This window comes from Sciurus carolinensis, unplaced genomic scaffold, assembly GCF_902686445.1.
Source record: "Sciurus carolinensis unplaced genomic scaffold, mSciCar1.2, whole genome shotgun sequence".
Lineage (NCBI taxonomy): Eukaryota > Metazoa > Chordata > Mammalia > Rodentia > Sciuridae > Sciurus > Sciurus carolinensis.
The window spans coordinates 117,484-140,361 of NW_025920187.1; the positions used below are offsets into that span (position 1 = coordinate 117,484).

General features: G+C 41.7%; 1 pseudogene; it reads right to left on the reverse strand.

Annotated features, from left to right (window-relative positions):
* Nucleotides 1-1,865: 1,865 nt before the first annotated feature.
* LOC124974877 (3-beta-hydroxysteroid sulfotransferase-like) lies at nt 1,866-17,363 on the reverse strand (annotated as a pseudogene).
* Between the last annotated feature and the right edge of the window lie 5,515 nt (nt 17,364-22,878).

Consider the following 22,878-nt stretch of genomic DNA (forward strand, 5'->3'; position numbering starts at 1 on the left):
GTCACAATGAAATCCATTTTCTTCCCACTGAAAAAGGCCAAGATTTTGAGGCCAAGCTGATAGGGAAGGAGAGGGGTTAATTTGAATAGCTATCAAGCCAGAAAGATAGTAGGCTCTCAGCAGGAAAGCCATGATAGGGAACGTGCATCCTAAAAGACCACAGTGGAAGCAAACAAGGGGCAGGTAGGGGAGTGGGCAGGAATGAGCTGCTGACTGGAGACTTTAGGAGCCACTCCTGAGGCCTGGAAGGGACAGAGTCTTGGTTAACTTTCTATTGCTGTATGCAGCCTTCACGGGAGGAGGCAAGTTAGGTCAGCTGAGGTCAAATCAACCTGTATTTGAGTCCAGAGGTGCCACTTGGGAAATGATGAGTATGTTTACCTGCTGAGTTGAGCAAAAACCTGGCCCAAAGTTTTACACTAACAGAGAAGAGATATATGACAAGAGGGCAGAGAGGGTATGTTTCTTGTTTCTGTTTTCAGTGACCCATTGGACATCTGCTGCTGCAAGTGAAGAGTCAGGGCTGTTTCCAAATGATCTACAAATGCGTTAAAGATTCCTAAGCAACTGAGCCAGGTGTGGTGGCACATGCCTGTAATCCCATGGGCTCAGGTGGCTGAGGCAGGAGGATTGCTTGTTTAAGGCCAGTCTCTATAAAAGTGACATGCTAAGGCACTCACTGAGACCTTGTCCCTAATAAAATACAAAAGAGAGCTCCATTTGTGGTTTAGTGGTCAAGGACCCCGAGTTCAATCCCTGTTACCCCCCTCACCAGAAAAGAATCCTAAGCAACTGTTATCATCATACCCTCATGGAAGAGGTGGTTTCTACAGCTAGGTAGTAGGAGACCAATGCTATGTAGCTCAGCTCCTTGACCTCCAAAATTAATGAATTCCACAGTCGTCTCAAAGTGAGCAGTGTTAATGGAGTTGATTTGGCTCTTACCTTCATTCAAAGATGATTGGAGAAACATTTTGTTACACCTACAAGAGACTAAAAGTGAACAGTCAAGTTCAGTTCTAAATGTTCACCAGAGGAAAACTCTGACCTTGGTTTTTCTTACTTGCCCAAGGAAATATGGGGAAATTGGTGAGGAGAACCCAGAGACATTTACAGGAGAACCGGTAACTCTACAGTGTGTCAAGCCTCAATTCAGTTCTGAAGTACTCTATGCACATCAGCTCAGATAAAACCTAGGTTAAATGCTGAATAGTAAGTCTGTGAATATTGTACCACTCATCATTTAGGTATCTTATGAAAGTTCCATACCCAGCACTTGTTATTTATGGTGTTTAAACCACTAGGAATGAAAACAAAACTAGGTTGGAAATTAGACTCATTCGGATCATCATCATCATTGATTTTGGAGATAGATGTCATAGAAAAGGAACCTTAGCTTCTTCTACATTCTATTCTTGTTTTAAAAATTAAACACAATTTTCTGTGATATTCATATTCTGTGTCTGACCTTCTATGCATTTAAAAGACTACAAAGTACTTTCAAAAGCTAGAAAGTGAAGAATTGAATAGAGAAATCCCAGGCACTTTGAAGAAGCAAGTGATCAGAGAAGCAAAATGTATAATTCCGGGCTCCAGAGTGAGGAAGTAGGTTTTTTTTGGTTTTGTTTTGTTTTTGAGATTTTATTTTATTGTAAACAAATGGGATACATGTGGTTTCTCTGTTTGTACATGGCGTAAAGGCATACCATTTGTGTAATCATAAATTTACATAGGGTAATGTAGTTTGATTCATTATGTTATTTTTTTCCCTTCCCCCCACACCTCCCACTTCTCTTTTCCCTCTATACAGCCTTCCTCCATTCTTGCCCCCATCCCCAACCCTAACTCTAAGGAAGTAGGTTTTTAATTTTGTGTCAGAGCGTTAGATTTGCTATGCACAGTAGTTGGGTAGATCCAGAAACACTCATCCCTGCAGGGAAATGCATTTCAGGTCTCGCTCCCCCCTCCCTGCTGGGCCTCCTCCCTCTCCCATTCTCCTTCTCTACTCAGCTAGATTTCCTTTTGCTCCTCTATTAGTTTATATTTCATTGGTTCTTGATGCCATCCTGTCCTTTCCTCCCTTTTCCTGTAGAAATGGGTTTTATTCTAGAACTCCCCAGTCCTGTACTCATCCCAGGACAGGACAACATTTGTCAGCATCCATAGAAGATCCAGAATCTCTTGGACATTATTCCCATGGGAACAGGTCTTTGGGAAAACCTGCCATCTCCTCTTGGTATACTTTATTAAAGGCTTCATCTTGGGCCACTGTGAAGTGATTCTTCCAGTCCCCACAGATGCCTGGAAACATGAAGGAGAGTCACATCAGATCTAGAGACAGGTCTGAAGACTGAGCTCTCCTTATACTGTCAAAGCAGTATAATGACCACTGGGTCATGGTGAGCCCTCCTGCTGCCTGGGCACCATATGCTTTTACACTTCTACCTGCCTCTATAGTGTGTCCTGACTCCCCCTCTCTCCCCAACCATCTTGTACCAAATCCATAAGCCACAGTGCTGGGTATAAAATCAGAACATCTGGAATATAACTAAGCCTGACCACTTTTTGTTTTACCCCTTTGGCCCAAGCTAACAGAATTTCTGACCTGGGTGATCAGATCAGACGACAACTAGTCTGCTTTGGCCATTCTCTGATAGAAGCTATTCTGCCCCTGACACCCACACTGATGCGTTGCCAGGCCCAGTGGCTCCAGTCACTTCTGGTTCCGAGTCTCCCAGGACTTCCAGTCTCTTGCATGTAAGTCCCTTGGTGCTTTTGTGCTTCTGGGCATAGGGTCCTTGTTGTTCCAGATGCCACCCCTGGGACTTCCCAGCTTTAAACATGCCAGGCTCCCCCTCTGCAGGCTCTTTACATGTCTTGACCTTGCCCTAGAGTGCTGTCCTGCTGGACGTATTCACCTCTTGTTCATTTGCCTCTTTCAAAATTTGCTCCCATGCAGTTACTCAGTGAGGCCCTCAGTTCAGAGCTGAACACCCCACCCTCATTCACTTCACAGCAATGATCAAACACGGCATGTTCTAGGCATTTCCTTTTGGAATGTGCATATGGTATGTTTCTAACATATTAGGAAGTCAACACTTTCTATTAATTGTCTCATTCTTGGTGCTTCAACGAATGACATGCTATATACTCAGTAAATGTTGTTGACAGGATTAATAAAGAGTGAATAAAATATGAAGATCATACCCTTTTTTACAGATAAGAATTTAGGAAGCCTCAGAGGCTTTACTATTGAGAATATTGGGGTGAAATGGAAACTAATGATATGGACATAAAACCTTCACTTAAATGATTAAGTGTTATATTATGTATCATTTAAATTATTTCATATAACAGTACAATTAATAATTATATAAAAATATCTATGCTAATATGTTATATTTATGCAAACACTATACTCATATAAAGTAGTAGAATGCCTAACATGTCATTGCTGTCCTATAAACACTCATTTTTACTCTTATTTTCATTGTTATCTTCATTATCAGACAATCTGCATTGATTTCTTCTGCTAGACTCTTCTCTCTCAGTGAGTGACATCCCCAGTCCTCTGGTTTATCCCTCTGTGCTCCATGTGCACTGTGTGCAGGAATCCTGACCTCTTGAGTATCTTTTGAAGCATTTGGTAGATTTATTCCATGGTTCACCATTCCAGATATGTGAGAACTGGAGGAATTTGGAAAAAGAGGTTCTCACATCACTTGCAGTGGACGTTTTCAATAGGCCTGAATCCAAGTGTGTTGATGGGATTAATCTTTCCTCGCAAAAAGGAGGCCTGACAATGTCTCCTAGCAAACGACCTCCTCTCTACCTTCTTCAGTTTGCTCTTTCTTTGGGTATCTCTTTCTTTAGGGCAGTTCTCTATGGTAAGTCAGCAGTGGAGTAGCCCAGACACCACCATCTCCAAAACCACCCTCCTCTCTAGCACTGAATCAGCTTTCCCCAGGTACCTGCAGCCAATACCAGTTTCAATCACACTTTTTTTTTCTATAAGGCAACACTAGCAGCTTCAGGGACATAAATGATTAAAGGTGATATGTTCAAACACCTTCACTCTTACTGTCCGGTGGTAAAGAGAAGAGTGCCCTCTAAGTAATCTCATGCATTCTGAAACCAGAGCATTTACCTTTCCTTGCCATTGAGAAGTGCAGACTCGTTAAAGATTCAGGCATTGTTTCAAGATTAAACATCTTGTTTTGTTTCATGACGTGGAAGGAGCTATTCTTGAGGACTGAATCCAGTTCTTCTGGATTTAACTTCTTTCCCAGGAATTGACAGATCTTCTCTATGGTGCTTCTTCAGTCCTAAAGTGTGAATAAGCAAGAGTGAGGCTGTGAAAGGGCAAGACAGCAGACATGGGAATATTGAAATCGAAGTGTTAAGAGGGATGTGGGGAGAAAGAGGAGAGGAAGATGTATCCAAATGGAAAAAGGCTGAGATGGATTCCGGAAGGAGGGAGAAAGCAAAAGGGGACTCGAAGAGGGACAGAAAGGGTTTGTGATATGAAGATCAGGATTGTTTCCCAGTGTGGTTGAGTTTAGGACACCCGAAAGGCAGGTGTCAGGATTTCTAAAGAGACTCCTGAGAGTGCAAGATAAGGCCAGGAGACAAAGTCCCTAAGACTCCTCCTTACCCCAGATGATGCTGTGTCCCATAACTGGCACTTGAATAACATATAGGACTTTGCAAAATCTTCCTCAACTCAGTCCCATGATTATGGATGGATATCCCTGGGAGATCCCACCAAAGACATGTATATTTTTAAGAAAAAATATTGCTTTGGCTCCTACACCTTCCCTTTAGGATAACAGTGCTTTATAATTATTTTTTTCTTCTGAGCCCCAGTTACTATAGAACAATAAGAAACAACTGTGGCAGTAATTTAAAAAGTGTTGTGTGATTTGTAGGAAAATTACAGGGAAGTGTGGGAGCTTGCTCTTGAGGTAGGTGAACGTGGCATCCAGGGCTCCTTGGTGAGAACTGACTTCATGCTGAGAAAACAGAAGAACATGAAGTAGTTGAAGGAAGGAGCCCAGAGGCCTTTCACCAGGGGAAGCAGACAGCTTGCATATGGCATCTGCTCCGTCTCCCAAGATATCACTAACAGACCACGTGTTTTCTAAGGTCTGTTCACTGTTTTGGTTTTCGTACAATGTTTAATAATTCTGAATGATATTTATAAAAATTCTAAAGATTTCAGTTACATCTGGACCTAGTAAACTCACACAGAACTGTGCAGCTTTGTGCAGATCAGTGTGGCATGGTCGTGTACCAACAGAAAAATCAACTTAGAATCAGTAGATATTCAGCGTGCTATATCCATCAGTGTAAGTGTCCTATCTACACACTCAGATATTTACTTTGGAAGTTTGAACAGACTCTCCATTTGCAATGTGGAAAGGCACAATGACTGTCATCCACAGTCACCATCCTGTGCTCAGATAGGTAGAGGTCTTTGGGTTGCCCAGCTCTACCTGCACCCACCCCTGTGCTCAGCACCATCAGCAGACCTTTCCTGTCCCTCCAGCCCCTGACCTCTCAGAGGAGTCACACAGAGTGACTTCTCATCTTCTCATCACCTTGTCAGTCAAGGGGAGAAGCCAGAGAGAGGGACACATTCTTGGGTTAGTGCTTTCTGCCTGTCCATTGTGATGACTAGGTTCCTGTCAGCATCGTGGGTTCTGCACAGAGAAATCCTTGACAGCCACAGGTATGAGAATAAACCCTGGCACCTGCCTCAGTGTGTTTAAGGGCCCTTTAGTTGTTCCCAGATGGAACCCAGGATGAGGCATGGAGAAAGGGCTTGAACTTGGTGAGTGTTAAGCATAAGCAGGGTAAAGAAGACCCAGGGCTTATTAATTCCCAGTGTTCTCCGAGTGCTGTGCCTTGACAAGAAATGTGCAGTGGAGACACTGAGGATCAAGAGGGAACAAGGAAGTTGTGTAGTGGCAGGCACTGACTATGAGGGCGTTCTCACCTTCTGCAGCTCTTCATAACTCAGCAGCAGGATGTTCTCCCTGTGTCTCATGGACATCCAGCCACGAATGTGCTCAAACCATGATCCATAGGGCACTGCAGGTCAGGCACAGGGGTGCAGGTTATACACTACCAAACAGGGTTGGGCTGTCCCTGTCACTCATCACACTCTGACAGTTTGATTCAGGTATATTGATAATGTTCCTCAAACTAGGTAATGAAACAGAGAGCAGGACCATTCCTGAATTCATTCTAAGAAACTAGTATCATCCTGATACCCAAACCAAGGACATATCAAGTCATAAAACAACAAATCACTATTCCTGATGAACACAGACCCAGAAAAAATATTAAATATTAGCAAATCCTATTCAACAGTAAGATTATACATCATGATGCATTGGTTTCATTCTAAGGATGTAAGTTTGGTTCAACTTGGAAGATTTATGAAGGGTTTTTACCACATCTGAAGAATCTTCTTGACAGAAGAACTTGGCTGAACATCATAAGACTATATGTGTCAAACCCAAAGCCAATTATCATGCTAATTGGTGAAAAACTGTAAACATTTCTCCTAAGATCAGGAACAATGCAATGATGTCCAGACTCATAGCTCCCATTCAATAGAGTTCTTGAAACTCTAGCCTTAGAAATCAGGCAGGAGAAGGGTAAAAAAATATTACAAGTAGGAATGAAGCCAAATTATCACTGTTTGCAGATGATAAGGTACTATGCTTTGAAGACCCAAAAACTCTCCCCAAACACTTCTACAACTGATTACCATATTCAGCAAAGTAGCAGGATGCAAAACCAACATAGAAAGCCCAAGATCTCTTCTTCATAACAGTGATGAATCTGCTGAGGAAGAAATCAGGAATACAATTCCATTCACAATGGTCTTAAAAAATCCTAGGTATCCAGGCTTGGTGACAGATGGTTACAATCCCAGGGACTCAGGAAGGAGAGGCAGGAGAATTGGGAGGTGAGAACCAGCCCGAGCAACATAGTGAGGCCGTAAGCAACTCAGCAACATCCAAAAAAGGGCTGGTGATGTGGCTGTGTAGTTAAGCTCTCCTGTGTTCAGTTCCTGGTACCATATCAAACAATACTCAAGAAACCCTGGATGTGATCTATCTACAGTGGAGAAAAATACCTTTCAATGAGAATTATAGAATACTGAAAAAAGATATTGAAGAAGGCATGAAAAGTTGAAAAGCCCTCTTTTGTTCTTGGATCTGCAAAATCAAAATTGACATATTACCAAAAGAAATCTACAGAGTCAATGGAATCTTTATCAAATACCATTGACATTCTTCAGAGAAATAGAAGGAAGAGTCCCCAAATTGAAATGACACACAAAAATCTAATGCCATCTGAGCAGTGAGAACAATGATGAAGAGCTGGCATGTGGCTCAGTGGCAGAGCGTTTGACTGGCATGTGCTTGGCCCTGGTCTAGTCCCCAACACACACACTCACACACAAAGAGTAATGCTGAAGGTGTCACATTCCAACGTCTTCCCAGTCTCAAATCATACGAAAGAGGTGTAGTAACAGAAAAATTGAACTTATATCAAAACAGACCCATAGATCAATTGATTAGAATAGAAGACACAGAGACAAACCTTCACAGACAGACTCATCTGATCCTTAACAAGGACACCAAAAGCAAATATTGGAGGAAACAGCCTATTTAATAAATGGTGCTTGGAAAACTGGACACCTGCATATAGAAGAATGAAGTTAAATCCTGCACAAAAATGCACTCAAAATGGATCAATAAAACATGAATTAGACCATTAACACTGGAACTACTAGTAGGAAACAAAGCACTTTCAATTCAATATATAGATGCAGCAATGACTTTCTCCATAAGACACCTAGTGTTCAGGAAACAAAACCAAGAATTGGTAAATGAAATGGCATCAAATTTTAAAAGTTTCTGCACAGTAAAGTGAATGAGACAAAGAAGAGAGGATCTACAGAATGGGAGAAAATCTTTGCCATAGAACCCCTTGGTATTTATCCAAAAGAATTAAAGTCAGCATAGTATAGGAGTACATGCATGCCCATGTTAATAGCAGTTCAATCACAGCAGCTAAGTTATGGAGCCAGTCTAGGTATCCACTGGCTGATGAATGGATACAGAAAATGTACTCCATATACATGACATGGCTTCCTCAATCATAAAGAAGAACTCAATTCTGTCACTTGCAGGATAAAGGATGGAACTGAAGAACAACATGCTAATTGAAAGAATTAGGACTCACAAATTCACAGGTTGTCTGTCTTCTCTCATATGTGGAAAGTATACAGAAAAAGAATAGAAAAGTGATACCAGGAAATTAGGAGAAAGGCCAGTCGAGCTGGGGAAGCAGATCTTATGTCTCAGAACTCTCACCGTTTCCTTGGATGCAGCATTTAAAGTATCATTCCAGTGACTCTGGTTTCTTAGTAAGGTCTGATGTAGTCCAAAAATAATAACCTGATACAAGAACATCTTTGGGATTTTTCATGATATATAGCACCTTAAATTAAGAAAAAATGAGAGAATGGAAAATCAGTCTCAGTCAGTCATTTCTCACCTTGATCTTGATCTTTCCCCAGGCCGTTCTTACTGAATCTCTATTTAACTTCAGTGGGTTCCTTTAACAAATTAGTTATAGTATACCTTAATAAAATATACATTATAAACTTCCTATTTCATATTCCTTGATATGAATAGAAGAGATATAACTTTTTTCTTATTTCTGGGTTATTAGTCTACAGAATAGAGGAAGCTGCTGAAAAGTTTTAAATGGTAATGGTTGAATTATTTTTGTGTTCTCCCATAATGATCACTAACAGCAGAATGGATTAAGAAGTTATGAAATATTGAGATTCATAACAATATATGGTCATTCACACACAAAAGACCTTTGAGAATTGCACAGACATTACTTTCATAAAGCATGAATGTTCCTTCCAGCGGAATCTGTGCGGAGAAAGGAGACACCACCAATCTTTAGTTGACCAGATTTATTGTGTCCTCCCTGTTTTTCTGCCTCCTTTGTTCTGCTACTATCTCCCTTCTTCTACCCTCTCCCTCTCTCCTCCCTCAGGCTCCTAGCTTATCAACCAATTAGATCAAAGTTTTCTCTCACACAGGAGAGCATACAGAGGAATGTCAGCATAGCACTATATGAATCATGAGCTGTCCACGCGCGGCATGATATTAGATAGCCAATCCTAGAGCCTGGTGTCAACACGTCATAAGTCTCCAAGGAACTAGTAGGCAAACAACCTTTTTGGGTACTTCCTTATTTTGGTATCCAGTGCCCTTTGGCTCACTGCCAGGTGCCATCTTGTCCAAGATGGCCCTCAACAGGCTCCCCCTTTTTGTTTAGTTAAGCAGATTTTCAAATGTTTGATTAGCCCTTTGCACGATAGCTTGTCCTTGTGGATTGTAGGGCAATCCTGTAGAATGATATTAAACTTTGAGCAAAACTGTTGAAATGAAGAAGAAGTATATGCAGGCCCATTATCTGTTTTAAATGTTTTTGGCCTTCCCATAGTAGCAAAGGCTTGAAGGCAATGACTGATTACATCTTTTGTCTTTTCCCCTGTATGGGCGGTAGCAAATATATATCCTGAGTAGGTATCTACAGTTACAAGTACAAATCTTAAAGTACCAAATTCAGGGATATGGGTGACATCCATCTGCCATAGATGATTTGGAAGGAGTCCTCTAGGATTGACTCCAAAATGAGGAACAGATAAATGAGGCACACAGGCAGGACACTGTTTTACTATATTTCTGACTTGTTCTTTTGTAATGTTATATTTTATTTTGAGAATAGTAGCATTGACATGAAAATCTTTATGGAAATTAATTGATTTTTGTACAATGTTAAACACATGAGGATCTCGAGTAGCTGAGTCTGCAGTAGAATTTCCTTGAGCTAAAGGCCCAGGTAAGCCTGAATGTGCTCTGATATGGCTTCTATATAAAGGTTCTTTGAGAGCCCACAGAAGAGTTTGTACTTGATAAAAGCATTGTTGTAAGGTAGATTGAGGACTAATGGGTCCAGCTGTCTCAAGTTGGGGCACAAGCTGGGTAATATAGAGACTGTCAGTATAAATATTTAAAGGTTTCTCAGGAAATGTTTGTAAGGCAGTTATAAATGCTTCCAGTTCAGTTTTTTGAGCAGACTTATGAGAAGTAATAATAGTCTGTACTTCATCAGAAACTGCTGTAGCTGTACCAGAGGAGGAGCCATCTGTAAAGATTGTATTTGCTGCTGGGAGAGGTTGAGACTTAACAACCTGAGGGAAAATAACAGGATGTCTTTTGAGAAGCTGACAATAGGTGAACTTGGCAAGTGGTTATCGAATGTGGCCATGGTGGAACAATAGACAATTGCCCAATCTTCATTATTGTTAGCTAGTATTTCAATCTGTTTTGCCGTGTATGGGACCATAACTGTCTGAGGATGAACTCCAAAAACTCGAAGGGCTGTCTTACGTCCTAATGTAACTAGATTTGCTACCATCACAGGATACGGGGAAACAACATATTTGGGGGACACTGGCAAATGGATCTATATTAGGAGTCAGTTTGTCACAATAGACCTGTAGGAGTATATTCAGAATCTAATACTATGAGATTAAAAGGCAAAGATAGGTCAGCTCTATCACTATGAGCATTTTTTAAAGCTTGTTCTACTAACCTCAAGGCTTTTCTACCTTCAGGAGTTAAATTTCTGGGGGATGTAGGGTCTGAATCTCCTTGGAGAATATCAAACAGAGGCTTAAGTTGACCAGTGGTGATTCCCGAATTTGGCCTTATCCAATTTATATCACCTAATAATTTTTGGAAATCATTTAGAATCTTAAGCTTTCCTGTGGCTAATTGAATTTTTTGTGGCCTAACACAGGTATCTAATATTTGATGTCCTAGAAAGGTGTGTGGGTTTGCACCTTTCCTGGGGCCACATGTAATCCCCATTTTTCTAGGGTTTTGATAATATCATCAAATACCCCTAATAAGGTCTCCTGTTCCTTATGAGCCAAAAGAATATCATCCATATAATGGAGACAATAAAGTCCTTTACAATTTTGTCTAATCTGTGATATAGCCTGACCAACATATATGTGACACATAGTGGGACTATTTGCCATTCCCTGGGGAAGGACCACCCATTGGTATCTAGTATTAGGCCCTTCGTTATTCAAAGAAGGAATGGAAAAGGCAAATCGTGGGACATCCTCGGGATGCACAGGAACGGAAAAGAAACAATCTTTTATGTCTATAGAGAATGATATGACAATGTTTTGGAACAGCAGTTAACGAGGGGAGACCCAGTTACACCGGGCCCATAATCTGCATACTGGAATTTATGGCTCTCAGATCTTGCAAGAATGGCCATTTCCCAGACTTCTTTTTTATGACAAAAATGGGTGTATGCCAAGGGGAAGTGGAAGGAATGATATGATTTTCCTTCAATTGTTGATTAACTATTTCCTGGGCCGCCTCTATTTTTTCTTTAGAAAGGGGCCACTAGAGGACCCAGATAGGATCATTGGATTTCCATGTTATCTTTAATGGTTCAGTGGCTCCTCCAGAAAACCCAGCCCCTTAGTCCCTGTTTGTCCTTCGGCTTGAATGGGGCAGGTCATACCTTGTAGATTCTTGCCTAGTCCTTTTCCAGGGATATAACCTTGTCCCACCATGACTGGTAAAATGGTTGGATTTAGACAGGAAATATTTTGTTCAACTGAGGAAGAAGTGACAACATCCATCTGTGTTAAAATGTCTCTTCCCCAAAGAGTGACAGGCAGGTGAGCTAATACATAAGGTTGGAATGTCCCCCCTTTCCCATCAGGGTCCTCCCAAGATAACACAACTGAACTTTGTAATGGGGTTTGAGCAAATCCAAGTCCCCATAAGGTAGTACTGGATGCTGTAACAGGCCATAATTAGTTCCAGTCCTTCTGCCTTATAATAGAGATGTCAGCACCTGTGTCTATTAGACCCTCTATGGGAGTACCATTAACTTTCAATTTAAGCATGAGTTTATTTTTTGTTGATTGTGCCCAAAAGACACCCGATCCTGCTGATCCAAACCCATTGTCTCCTTCAGTCCTTTGTGAACTGGGAAAAGTCCCATGATGGGCAGGCAATATCAATATTTGGGCTATTTTGTCTCCTGGAGATACAACAGATACCCCTTGAGGGGAGGATAACATAATCTTTATTTCCCCAGTTTAATCAGAATCAATGACTCCTGGAAATACTTGTAATCCTGACAGAGTTGTGGAACTCTGCCCCAACAATAATCCTACTGTGTCCTCAGAGAGTGGTCCATGTATGCCCGTGGGGACCACTTGTACTCCCATCTCTGGGGTTAGAATGAGTTGGGCGGAGGCACAGAGGTCCAATCTCCCGCTCCCTGATGTTCCTCGGGACAACGAGGAGATAGTCGGAAAGGATTGTGAGTGGGGATCTGGACTATGGGATTCTGAAAGGCCCCGTATATTTGAGGGCCCCGGGTTGGGCCCCCCTGGCCATTTTTTGACTTGGTAGGAAGAGGATTTCTCTCTATGTCAAATCTTGATGTACAAAATCTCGCCCAGTGCCTTCCTTTCTGGCACCGGGGACATAGACCTGGGGCAGGTTGATTTGTCCCTTGCTGTTCTCTAGTCTTAGGTGTTCCCCTGGGCTTTAATCCTATGGGTCCTTCAGGGCAGTCTTTTCTGAAGTGCCCTCCTTGCCCACACTTAAAGCATATTATTCCTTTAGCTCTTGATTGCCCCTGATTTGGCCCATGAAGAGCAGCAGCTATTACTTGTCCTGTAATGACTGCATCATTGATATCCCTGCAGACCTTTCTATATGTACTTAAATCTTTATTTTTCCATGGTCTTATAGCTTCTTTATACCATCTATTTGCTTGCTCATAAGCTAATTGTTTTATTAAGGGCATAGTTTGTTCTGAATCCCCAAATACTCTTGCAGCCATTTGGATTAGTCTATCAACAAAATCTGCAAATGGTTCGTTACTCCCCTGAATTACCTTAGACAACTGCCCCTGTAAATCTCCTGACCCTTGACTTAACTTCCAGGCTTTAGTGGCAGCAGCAGCAATGTGTGCATACACCCCAGGATCGTAAATAATCTGCTATTGAATACCTTCATAGTTTCCTTCTCCTGTTAGCATTTCTACATTTCTTTGGGGAAAGCCTGTGGCATTATGTCGTGCCATTTCTAATGAGGCTTCCTGCCATGCAGTTTTCCACACTAGGTACTGCCCCCATGATAGCACAGCTTTACATAGCCTTTTCCAATCTTCCGGCACTAGATTCAGCGCCGCTACTGATTCCAACATACTAATTGTAAATGGGGCCTGTGGACCGTATGTAGCCACTGCTTCCTTAAAAATTTTCACTGTTTTGAAATCCAGAGGTTGGTGGAATCTTTGTCTATTTTGGTTCTCTAGTACAGGGAAGAATTGTGGGACTGCTGAGGTTTCTTCTCCCCGCGGTGAAAAACCCATCTGATTTATAGCATGAACTAACTCCTCCCAAGGGTACTTTGGGGGATATTGGAGGCAGGCTGCTTGAGGGGGAGCGGCTGCCTCCAGGAAGGGATTGGTATTCCTTCCGGATATAACTGATGGGGGCAACCATGTCCTTGATGTTCCTTCTAATTCCTCCCCAGTAAGCCCCTCCTCCTCTTCTTCCTCTTTATGAGAAGTTACACTTAGTTGTTTCTTTATCTCTTCCAAACACATATTTCCTTTTTATACTAAAGTTATTATTTTACCTTTTTTAGATGTTAGACATTCCTTAATGAGCTGCCACATGGGAAAAGTACCTCTAGGTAACGGGGATTGCTTTTCTGCTTTAATAAGATCCTCTTTATCATGTTCCCATTTTGGAATATTTAGGACTCCCTCTTCCAAAAACAAAGGACTAACCTTGACCAGTGTAGTTACATATGCTGTTACAGTAGATCGTTTTACGGCAGTTCCATTAGCCTTAAATACATCTTGTATGATTCCTATCATTTGATTTCTAGACACTTGTGACCCCATCCTGGAGTTACAAGACCTCCCTTTACCGGGGCTATGCAGACTCCCTTCACCGGGGTTATGTGGCCTCCCTTTACCAGGGTTATGTAGACTCCCTTCACAGGGGTTATGTGGCCTCCCTTTACCGAGGTTATGTGGCCTCCCTTTACCGGGGTTATGTAGACTCCCTTCACAGGGGTTATGTGGCCTCCCTTTACCGGGGTTATGTAGACGTCCTTTACCAGTGTTATTTGGCTTCCCTTTACTGGGGTTATCTACAGTTTTCCTATAGCTTACCTAAAGTTACTTAGTTTTCCTGTAGCTTACCTTAAGTTACCAACGTGGGAGGACACAGAAGGAGGAAGAAGCTCCCCGACCGGGCCACCACTTTTTCCATCCAGCGGAACCAGCAGGGAGAAAGGAGACACCACCAATCTTTAGTTGACCAGATTTATTGTGTCCTCCCTGTTTTTCTGCCTCCTTTGTTCTGCTACTATCTCCCTTCTTCTACCCTCTCCCTCTCTCCTCCCCCAGGCTCCTAGCTTATCAGCCAATTAGAGCAAAGCTTTCTCTCACACAGGAGAGCATGCAGAGGAATGTCAGCATAGCAATATATGAATCACCAGCTGTCCACGTGCGGCATGCTATTAGATAGCCAATCCTAGAGCCTGGTGTCAACATGACATAAGCCTCCAAGGAACTAGTAGGCAAGCAACCTTTTTGGGTACTTCCTTACTTTGGTAACCAGTGCCCTTTGGCTCACTGTCAGGTGCCATGTTGTCCAAGATGGCCCTCAACACATGAAGGCATTTATAGAAATTAAAGAATAAGCAAAGTAATCTGTAACTATATTCCAGGGTGTGTTTCCCTCAGTTTGTGGACACCGATTGGTAGAAGGGGCCTGGGGAATCTTTCTGGACTGTAGAAATGTCTAAGTCTGGTCTGGAGTATAGTTGCTTAACTGTGTACATATGTATATCTTAAGAGGCCAGTGTTTAATGTTAATGAAAACACACAGAAAAACACACACACATCACACACACCAGTGGGAGTGGAACATCAGAATTTGACATGTATTTGTATCAACTGTCTTGGTGTTATTCTTGCAGGTCTAATGTCTTCTTAGGCCTCAGTTTAATGAGGCAGAGGTTAATGAAACCCAACAGGAGACATGGAATTGTGTGTATTGGAGCAGCCTCACTGTGAGGCACTTTCCAAGACAGGAGTTCATTAAACTAGGATTCTTGGTGATCTTTAAAGAAACATATGAAAAAAACCAGAAGTCAACAAACACTTTTAGAAAGCATGTTTCTACAAATAACCTGTGGCACCTTAGATCTTGGATATCCATGGTCCATGCTGACTAATCCTCAGCCATGGGGAGGCTGAAGTGGCTGCTGATCACAAAGCACATTGACACGCAGTAGGCTGCGGTGTTTAGAATACAGAGCCAGGCTCCTGAGCAGTCCCAGGATTTATGCATATATCGATGTGAGCATACTCTGCACTCCATATGGGCAATTCTGACTTGGGGGCTTCCACCTACCTGGCAGGAGGCTTTTATTGAATTAATATCAGCTAACATCTTCAAGAGCAGGAAAGGAGTGATACTCTAGTGTAGATGCAGTTATAAATTCTGGTTGCACATAAGATGTGGTTTTCTAAGACTCTGGCATTAGAAGTCCTCTTATCCCTGAATTCAGGCTAGGTAATGAGTGCAATGGTCCACATCCTTGCACTCAAGTGTGGTCTGAGTTGTGGCCTCATCAGCCTCACCTAGTGTCTGAGAATATGAGGTCTCTCCCAACCTTCCCCATGAGCAGACAGCCTGGCGAGATCTACAGGGTTTATCTAGGCCCATGAAGGACAAAAAGCATTGATGAAAAATTAGACACTCACCTTGGCCTTGGAAGTGAAGAAAAATTTGAGGAAGAGATGAAAGGCAAGGTGAGAGGTCAGGAGTCTTGGTCTTTCACTCTCATTTAGCAATTTGCAACCCTGTCTTGTCTCTAACCAGGGTGAGCGTTTCCAGATGGGCACAGACTGAATCACTTGGTATCCCCTTTGGAGTGAATCAGGCAGAGAATTTCAACCAACCAGTGGGTTCCTAGATAAGGAAGGAAAAATGATGTTCATTCATTTCAACCTGACTTGTGAACAAAAAACAATGATAAAATCCATAACATAAACATAATCATGTACCCATTCAAAGCATGTAATCAGGTAGTGCTAAGCAGTGTTAATCATGTTCTTGTTTTTGTCAGCCAATGTTCAGAACCTGTTCATCTTTAACAACTGCAACTCTCTGCTTTTTAACAGCATTTCCCTACTTATGTCCATGTTTCAGTCCCTGGATCCACCATGGTGCTTTCTGTTTCTATGAACTTAACTACCCTAGTTATTTGCACCAATGGAATCATATAGTATTTGTCCTTTTGTGCCCAACATATCATTTAGCACAATGCCCTCAGGATTGATCTATGTTGTAGAAGGTGTCTGAATATTTTTCGTTGTTAATGATGAATTTTATTCTATTGTATTAGTATGCCACATTTTGTTAATGCATTCCCTTGTCAATGCATTTGAGGCTCCTTCCACCTCTTGGCTATTTGCTGGGATCCTTTTATGATGTTCCCACTCTTCTTGACTTTCCAACACCCCACCCCTTCTGATTCCTTGGCCTCCATTTTCACTCAGTTTGCACTGCTCCTGCCCCTAGTTCCACTCCCAAGGTTGCAGGATGCATGCCCTTTCAGTCCCTTGCAATTTCCCTGCTCATTTTTGATTCCCAACCTTTTCCCATTCTGATTCTCCTACTAAAATAGCCTTCTTCTGCACATGATCTCCTATTCAGTCTTTTTATTTCTATTGAGCTGCTCTTTTGCCGTTAGTCTTCACTGGTCCTCCTCACCACCCATTTCTCCCATGCCATCACACAAACACCTGAATCTGCTTAGGATTCACTCCTATACGCTCTTGCAATACCTAAGATGATCCCTGCTGAGCACTTGTTTCACTCTCTGCAATTGTCTGAATGGAAGTGGCTGGGGCACTGCCCCTTCCTCCCAGAGCAGGGCTCCCTGGCATGTGGAGCACATTCCATCCATCTGCTGAGTGCACAAGGACGTAGCTCTCACCTTTTCCATGAATGTTTCCTGTCCCGATTCCTTACCTGATTTAGGGTACGACACCATTACTGTATCTTCATCCTTTATCACAAACTTAGCACATGCTTCTTTTATACCTTCAATGCTGTAATCAAAATCAGGGAAAGGTAACCCTTCAAACCACAGGAACTCATATGTCATGATGATGAGTTCTCTGCTTTTGGGGCTGGAATTCAGTTGTAGCACCCATTGGAAGTTTCTGAGAGATTAGGAAGACTAGCCTTTAAAGGAAATTTCAAAAAAATCATTAACTTTTTCTTGTTGACAATTTAATTGGTTGGTAAAAGCAAATTTTGACGGGTGATCCAAAATTTCATGGGATTGAGCAATTTTGGACACATTCAGTGACTTTGAGCATGATGATCTGGGTGTGAGTTCATGGGCAGGACCCCACAGCAAGTGCTGCCATACACACCAGTGAGCAATACCTGGGACCTGAAGAAGGCCATTCTTTTCCATTTATTTGCATTACAAAGCGTTTTCGTATAGAATTTTTACATGAAACTGAGAGATACAGTGTAGTGATAATAGTCTGGAAGGATGTTGAGGAACATGCACTGATGACTCATTGATTCTAAAGTAAAAGGACCTGCTTTAAAGTCATTAGATATGTGGGTGGACTGTAACTGAATCTGGAATCCAGTCCTTCTTTACCTTCTGATTGATGCATGAGACTGGGTTTCATTCTTCCAGGATTTAAGGACTGAGATAAGCGAATTTTCCTATCTACCACATCAGCGATCAATGAAAGCCCTGTCACATACTTGCACTAGCACTTTCAGTTCCCAGTGGACCCTGGGGGTCAACACTTCACATGTGTAGGCAACATACCAAATCCAAGGAGTCCTTAAACACTGATCTCCTGCTGTCAGGAATGCTTCAGGACACACCTGCATTTTTATCAATTCCCCATGGACTTCTGTCACCTCCAGTGAGAACCATCTGATGAATGATGTCAACCTACGTTGAAGGCAATGGTGTTTTAGGGCGAATGTTTGGTCATCAGGAGCAGAAGCCCTTTCCACTCTGCCTGCCAATTGCTGGGTGTGTTACTAGACTGAGCACTTGTGTATTCAACTGGGAGCTGTTGATGCTGATTCTATATCTGATGTGGCTCAGCTGCTGTGTGCATCCTGGGGAGAATGACCACCAATTGGGACATGAGTATGACTCTGGCTGAAATAAGAGTAGCATTTAATCCCCTGATATGATGTATGACACTTTTCCTTTGCAGCCTTTAAAATTCTATCTTTATTTTGTATGCCAGGCATTTTCATTATAATGTGCCTTGGTTTGGTCTGTGGTAATTTTGTACATTTGTTGTCCTATAAGCCTCTTGGATTTGATTTTCCATTTCATTCGTCAGATTGGGATAATTTTCTGACATTATTTCATTGAAAAGACTGTTCATTCCTTTGGTTTTTGTCTCTGCACCTTCCTCTACCCTGATAATTCTTAAATTTGGTGATTTCATCTTATCCCATAGTTCTTGGAGGTTCTGTTCATGGTTCCTTAGCATCTTCACTGTGTGGTCAAGTTTATTTTTAAGATTATATATTTTGTCTTTATTGTCTGAGGTTCTGTCTTCCAAGTGATCTAGTCTATTGGTTGAAATTTCTATTGAGTTTTTAATTTGGTTTATTGTTTTTTCATTTCAAGGATTTCTGATTGTTTTCAGAATCTCTATCCCTGTATTGAAATAATATTTGCTTCCCGCATTGCTGTCGTATATCATCCTTTACTTTGCAGATCATTTCAATCATGTACTTTCTGAACTCCTTCTCTGATATTTCTTCTACTGTGCTGTCAATGAGTTCTTTATTGTATTGTCTTGGTTTGTTTGGGGTGCTTTCTTCCCTCGTTTTTTCATTATGTACTTGTGTCTTCCCCTCTAGCAGTGCAGATTTGAAGTATTACATTTTAAACCCTATAGATTTATAGTGTCCGTGCAGGTTTCCAATACCACACCTTTAATGGGGAGATCAATATGAAGGGCACCCAATGTGAAAAATAAGCAGCTTTAAATCAATTAGTCCCTATCAAGATGTTTATAGTTTTATTGCAACAAACAGAAACTATGTGTTCAATTATTACCTACGATGTAAACAGTAGGTTTCTAATAGTGTGTACACCTTGTGGGGACTCAGAAGTGGACTTTCAGATCCTGGCTGTTGTCCCTAGATGGAAGCACCATGGTGTTAGTTGGCAGCAGCAGCATCAAACCTGTAGGTGCTTTGGTGTTGGGCTTTCACCCCTGGCTGTTGTCCAGGATGGAAGATGTAGAGGAAACACAGAGGTGAACCAAGAGGGCAGTGGAGGTGACCTAGGATGGAGGCAAATGTTCAGAAATAGGGCTGTTTAGCTGAGCCCTCTGGTGTCTAGGGGAACCTGTTTGGATAGCAACTCTCTGGCAGATGTTGTTTCCTCAGGCAGTTGCCTCCAGGCCCTGTCTGTTTGTTTTCCTAAGGTGGAGGCTACCATGTGGAGGGGGCTATGGAGGCCACTGCAGTGTTCCAAGATGGAGGCTGGCCTGAGGAGCCAGGAGGACCTGTGTGGACAGGTGCTCTCCTCCGGGCAGAAGCGAGCGGTGGCCGTGGGTCAATTTTTCTCTCTAAAAAGGGAAGATATATTTGGCAGTTTCCATTGAGAACTTCTGCAATGTGTCTTTCAATCCAAGGAGAATATGTGAGCTTTATCATCGGGTAGACTAACTTTCCAATCCTGGAATTTCCTTTGTTTTAGTGGGCATGTTAGCTAATGACTCACTCTGTATCTGTGACAGGGGTTGTTAAATACCTTTGTTTCACAGATGCACAGCTCAGAAAGATTTTTGTTACATTTGTGGGGATTGACTTGTGATCTCCTGTGATCTAGGCAAGAGGTCGACCATGGAGTGAGTCCCAAGCACATTGTACTCCATATTTTGGGAGAGAGTCAAAGCATCTCTAGAGCTGAGTAGCAAACCACTCCCATTCCAATCAGGCAGCCTTCCTGCCATTCCTGAAACTGTCCAAGCACAATTTGATTTCGGGTCATTGACGTTTTGGCTCTGTCTGCCAAAATATTCCTGAAGGATGGCAGGTAGTTCTCTCTTCCTCCTCCTCCAATTGTCACATTTTAGCAAATCCACTTCAGCAGTCAGAGGGGCCAATTTGTACTTGTGGGTCTGAAGACTGGAGAGCAAAGTTTAGGCCTTGCTGGCAACTATGCCTGAAATGTCCAGTTAATCATCTCTGGTACGTGGATCATACTGGGAAAGCTTTGTTTGTTGGCTGGTTGCATAACTGTTACCAATGTCTTTATGTTTCCTGGGGTGGAATGACTTAGACACTGGTCATGGAAAACATAAATGAAATACATGTGTCATGTTTAGAACATGGGTAGTTTGATGGAAAACCCTGTGACTGTTTGAACAAAAGAGAAATTGATTGTCATTTCTGTCAATGAGTAAAATTATTATCATAGGCAAAGATTAATTTTACAAATGCTGTCTCTGTTGTCAGCCTCTCTGGATTCACATGTTGTCTTTTACATTTACTGTGTGGTCTACACTGCTTTCTGACCCACTTTCCTTTTATAAAAATGCAGGTAACAATAGCACCTTACTCATGAATTTGCTGCACTGTACATGATAATATGTGGCAAGCAAGTAAAACAATACGTAGCACACAGTGTGTGCTGAGGAATTTTGTTTAGTCACAGTTGCTTCTCCTGTTTCTAGTACTAGAATTTATAACAATAAAATGGCTATATTAGAATGATGATTCTACTTTAAAACAAAACCCCAAAGCTCCATATAGTATAAAAAGGTATTCAACCAGTTTAGCATTCACAAAAGTATGCCCTAAGAAGTTAAGTAAACTTTCTAAGTTCTCACTGTTGGTAAAGTATGAGGTGGGGATTCAAATTTCAAGTCATCTGCTTGTGGCATGACCTAAGTCACCATGCCATTTTACCTGTGTGGACAGAATTTACTGCATTCATTAACTAACACACTGCAAATTCATGGGCCTTGGTGTCCATTGAGGTAGAATTGTGTTTCATGTATGGAGAGTGAGCAGTGCTGATGCCTATTGGATTCCTCTGGAATAGCAGGTGAGAACAACTACCGAGTTGTTGATTGTGTGCACTTTTGTGTGAGTCCCTTATATTCAATGGACAGTTCATTGGTTGTAAAATTGTTGGTACACATACTTATATGAATAGTTTTATAGCATTTCCCTCACACTTACTGCCCCTGAGTGTTGGTGCTGTGTCATCTCCCACTAGAGTGATAAAATTTTCCAGTAGCTAAAGTCTGTTATCTGATGAATGGACAAAAAGAAGGTGGCAGATGTAAGCCATGTCATCTGTTGAGTGTGAAAGAAATGCGATCCTACTCTTTATGCAGCATGGATGGACCTACAGGACATTATAAGTGACATATGCCAGCTAATGGAAAACCAGTAGTACACCTGTAAGGAACTTAGAAAAATCAATATCAGAACAGCAGAACATCAGAATAGTGCTTAGCAGAGACCAGGGAAGGTAGGGAGTAGTGATGGAGGGAGCTGGGTCATGGCACAGGTTCATAACTTGGAGGAACATGTCCTGGTTTTCTGTGGCACACTGTGATTGACAATGATGCCTCGTACTTTGGATTAGTTAGAAGTTAGAAGTAAGGTGGTTTTTTTTTTTTTTTTTTTTTTTTTTTTTTTTTTTTAACAATATGGCCCTTTGTGGAAGCTTGAAGTAATCAGGCTGCTTCAAGCTACATCGTTTACATGGACACTAATTGGCATTGTCTACTCGGAGTAAATGTTTCCACCTACTGGTTTGCCCTATAGATATGTCAGCTTAAGACACTTCTAGTTTTATGAATGTTCTCTTGATTACAAATATTGGTTCCTTGCCTGTAACCTGCACTTATTCTGTGTCTGATCTTCTTTGCCAGTCTTCTGTATTTAACCATTTTCTGAAATGACCTTTGTGTTTTCAAGTTTGTTCATCTTTCCTTCCCCCATTATGTTTGTAATGCTCCTTGAATTTGGTGATTGTGAAGTTGATGGTGCTCCTTTGATTTTCATCTTCATTTTTGATGATTTTCATTGTTTTTTCCTGTTTCTCACTCTAGGTTTATAGGTTTCTGAATAGTATTCTTTTGTGAAAGGGTCAGAGTTTGAGAAAATTGGGATAATGTTTGATGGTTTTCTCAATATTGAGGTGTAAATGATTCAGGTTGGGGATAGGTAATGCCAGAGAGTGGGAAAAGGGAAAGGAGAGAGAGAGAGAGAGAGAGGAGAGAGAGAGAGAGAGAGAGAGAGAGAGAGAGAGAGAGAAAGAGAGAGAGAAAGAGAGAGAGAGAGAGGGAGAGAGATGATAGTACTTGAATTCATGGGTCAATATTTGTTTTATAGGCAGGTCAAAGTTCTGACCTGTCTATCTCACCAAGAAAAACAATTTACTGTTTGTTTAATTTTAGCTAAAATCTACGATAACCACCATGTTAGACGCTGCAGGTAAATTGCATCAAACAAGGCTTTCCGCATGGTGCCATCTCTTAGATGTTCATATTGGGATCCTGCATACCATCAGCAATTCTAAGAGGAGCCTGAATTAACAGAGAGCACTGCCCTGAGAACCTGTGCTCACATCCTGAGCAACACAGGTACAAGACAAATACAAG